Source organism: Lactuca sativa, chromosome 1, assembly GCF_002870075.4.
Source record: "Lactuca sativa cultivar Salinas chromosome 1, Lsat_Salinas_v11, whole genome shotgun sequence".
NCBI classification, from domain to species: domain Eukaryota; kingdom Viridiplantae; phylum Streptophyta; class Magnoliopsida; order Asterales; family Asteraceae; genus Lactuca; species Lactuca sativa.
Window position 1 is genome coordinate 23,472,213 of NC_056623.2, and position 4,506 is coordinate 23,476,718.

Genomic DNA, 4,506 nt, shown 5'->3' on the forward strand with positions numbered 1-4,506 from the left:
GTGGAGAAACCCCATTGTTGAGCAAATTCGAGCTTGGAGAGGTGGTTGTTGAAGAGATCTTAGAGAAGGAGAGGCTTGGAGCAAGGGGCTTTGCTTGGATTCAAGTTTCATTGCAGTTGGGGCGTTCTTTTGAGGTAATATCTCGTCTTTGAGCTGCTATTTCCTTGATGCACCATTTTGGGGGTATTAGAGATTATATATTTTGATGTGTTGGAGTTTAGAGGTTGGATCTGAGGTTGCTACCTCAGATCTAGAATGGAGAAGAGTTGGAATGCATGAAAGTCCCTGTGTTGAGTGTTGGATGAAGCTATCGTGTCCCAAACCTTAGCCCTAATGTGCAAAATGCATAGATCTCTTTGGATTCACGTAAAGTTTGCCACTTTACGTGATGGATGAGTTGTAGGAGGCTAGATCTATGTTTTGGAGCAATTGCATGGCCTGGAATGCTTCTGAATGGATTCAGATCGGTGGTACTCGACGAGTCACATGGGTGTACTCGACGAGTTGCTTGAAGATGAGCTGGAACTCGACGAGTTGGAAGAACAACTCGGCGAGTTGGATGAAGATGGCCTGGAACTCGACGAGTTGTATGAACAACTCGACGAGTAGGTTGAAGATAGCCTTAGACTCGGCGAGTCTTGTCAAAGAGTTCCAATATTTTATGGTTGAGTCGAGAATCGGCGAGTCAAGGGATGACTCGGTGAGTTGTGGGAGAGTAAACTCAGAGTTGTTGGACTCGGCGAGTCTCGGGGTGACTCGGCGAGTTAGGTCGCGGATTGAGGGAAGTTCTGAGTATGGGGACTCGGCGAGTCATCGGGTTGACTCGGCGAGTAGAGTCAGTCAGGGGTTGACTTTGACCTTGTCTTTGACCAAAGGTTGACCAGTGGTTTCCAGGGGCATTTTGGTAATTGTTGATTATTGTTTTGAGTTCAGTGTATTGGTGGTTGTCCAGTGGTGGAGATCGTATCAGTGATCGGAGCAGCTTGGGTTATCTGTTCAGTCGGCAGTTTCGAGGTGAGTTATCCTCACTATATCGACAGGGTCTACGGCACCAAGGCCAGCCCTTTATCGGATGGAAATCCGGATAGTTGTCTGTTATGATATTGCTTGTTATGGGCCGGAAGGCATTATGTTATGGGCCGGAAGGCATTCTATGTTATGTGGCCCGGAAGGTCATGGCCTGGAAAGGCGTATGTGTGTAAGTAGTATTTTGGCTGAGACGTAGGGTGAGGCTATGCTAGTGACCTGTTAGGTCGGTATCCTGGTTAGGATGATGATATGCTATGTGATCCGCTTGATTGACTTGTTGCCTGTGATTTGCTATATGATTATATGTATATGTGCATATGGTTGTTTGGACTGGAGTTGGGTTGAGGCGGGTCCTGCTGTGTACTGTAGGCCAAGATACCCAGGGCGGACCGGTTGTCCCGAAGGCCCAGTGAGCGGTCCGGATAGGCTGTAGGCCCCGAAAGGGCGGACCAGACGTGCCGAAGTCTCGGAGAGTGGACCAGATAGACTGAAGGCCTAGTGCGGGCGGACCAGTCATACTGTAGACTCAGAGAGTGGACCAGGTGGATTGAAGGCCTGGGAGCGGGCAGACCAATCACACTGCAGACTCGATGTATATGGATAGACTCAGAGGGTGGACCAGGTGGACTGTAGGCCGGTGCGGCGGACCAGTCACACAGTAGACCCGAAGTGCATGGCTGTTCTGTGATCGGATATGTTATGGCATGTTATGTGTGTATGGTATTTGTGGTTGGTATTTTGGGGATATCTCACTAAGCTTTCGGGCTTACAGTTGTGGTTTTATGTTTTTCAGGTTCCTCAGGGGATCATGGCAAGGCGAAGGCGTGATCGTACCGCTCCTCATGATTTTGTAGTATTGTGATTCTGGAAACACGTTAAATGCTTTGTATTGAAAACCTTTTTGTAAAGATTTAATGGAATCGAGATGTTTTTGAAAAATTTAAAATTGGTTGTATTTTTCAGTCGTTACATATTGTATTTTCTACATAATGATAATACTTAATATAAACGTTTTAATTTAATATGATATTATTATTTAATAGATAACAATAACGATTTATTTAGTTTTTAAATTTTTTTTTCTATTTTAATCATATAACTTTGTATATGCAAAACAACTTCAAGTTTCAACCTTATCTCTTATAATATAGGTCAACATAATAACAATACTAAAAATTATTTTTTATGAAATTATTATTTAATTGTTAATAACAATGATTTAGTTATTTTTAATATAAAATATTTTTTTTATATCCCACGCAACGCACGGGTATTCGCCTAGTATGTATATAAAGTCATGCATTTACAACTTAAACACTTCATTCACAGTTTAATAAACATATTAATTCACCCACTTTGAATTTAATGCAAAACAATTATCTAAAAATTAATATATTCTTACATACTTATACAACGCAAAAATAAATATATTCACAAGAAAATTAATACAGAAATTCATACATAAGATTTTAACACAAAATTATGTAAAAAATTCACAACTTAATATCGTAAATTATAGTTTAATATATAAAATTCACAACTTAATATAACAAAATCATAATTTATTACACATAAATGTTATATATTCTTAACTTAAAACTTATATTTATAATTTCATATAAAACATTCACAGTTTAATACACAAAAGTGACAATTTAATACAATAAATTCTCATCTTAATACACAAAAATTATATATTCACGATCATACTCTCAACTTGAAACATATATTTGTACATTCATATCTCGAATCATTTATGTGTATTAAAATGTGAATTTTTATATTAAGCTTAAATAGTACATTCATAGTTTAATAAACATATTAATTAATTCATTTTAAATTTAATGCAAAACAATTATCTAAAAACTAATGTACTCTCACATACTTATGCAATATATATATATATATATATATATATATATATATATATATATATATATATATATATATATATATATATATTCACAAGAAAATAAATACAAAAATTCTTACATAAATTATTAAGGTTTTAACACAAATTTATACTTAATACAGTCAATTCACAACTTAATACAGTAAATTACCGTTTAATATACAAAATTCACAACTTAATATAACAAATTCATAATTTAATACGTATAAATGTTGTATATTCTTAACTTAAAAGTTATATTTATAACTTCAGATAAAACATTCACAGTTTAATACAGTTAATTCACAGTTTAATACACAAAAGTGACAGTTTAATATAATAAATTTATAGTTTAATACATAAAAATTATATATTCACAGCCATATTCTCAACTTAAAACACATATTTATACATTTATATCTTGAGGCATTTATATGTATTAAAATGTGAATTTATTATATTAAGTTGTTGAGTTAATAAATAAAATTCATAGCTTAATACACTACATTCACAACTCATTTATGTGTATAAAATTAATAAAAAAATCAAAATTTACAGTTTAATAAAATATTCCAGATACTAACTGAAAGCTTAACTAAATATTGCAAACACTAAATTTTACAACTTAATGCCTCAAAAATATCATAATTCATAGTATAGTATACACTTCAAACACTAATTCACAACTTAGTACAAAAATCTAAACACTTATTCATAACTTAAAAACTTACGGATCTCGTTAAAGCATTTAACCAAACACCTTGTGAGCGTATTGTTTTCAAATCTAATGTGATTTATAGATCTGACTTCATATCTAAAATGTTGATGGCACTTGATGAGTTTTTCGGCAATCTGAGGCGAGGAGGCGGTGATAGTGGAAGAGATCTGATATGGTGGAGGAAACACCGTGGCCACCATGAAATGCTTCACACATACATGATCTATGCCTAAAATTACACCAAACACATCAGATTTGATCAGATCTACCCAAATATGAGAAATTGATATGTTTTTGCTTAAGATCCAAAAGGTTGATGGTGGTTGGTGACTTTTCTGGCATCTTTGGCTTCAGATCTGAAAGGTTGAGGGAGGCAACAAGATGTTTTCTGCTGATTTGGAGATGTTAGAGGTCGAAAGGTGGTCATAAATGAAACGAAACTTATAGATCTAATGTTATAAAAGGATGACGTCGACGATGAGGAAAGATCTGAATGCAGATGTTATAGATTTGAAGTTAGCGACCCTAGATCTGAAGGTTGGCGGTCGTGGTTGCGAGATCAACATCGATGGAAAGAGGTAGTGGTGAGGGCGATGAAAGCAGGTCTAAAGACAAATGTTCTAGATCTGAAGACAAATTTTCTAGATTTGATCGGATTTGGACAGATCTAGACTATGAACACCACCGAAAATGAAAAAACAACCACCAGAATCCTTCAGATCTTTTGGAAGTCGCCGAAGAAGGATGTAACGGCGGTGATAATTAGTTTATCTGGCGGGAGGAGATAATGACATGGCGGAGACGGTAGGTGGCGGTGGTGGATAATCGTCGAAGTTTGGTGGCAGCGATGTTGTACAGTCTCCAGAGT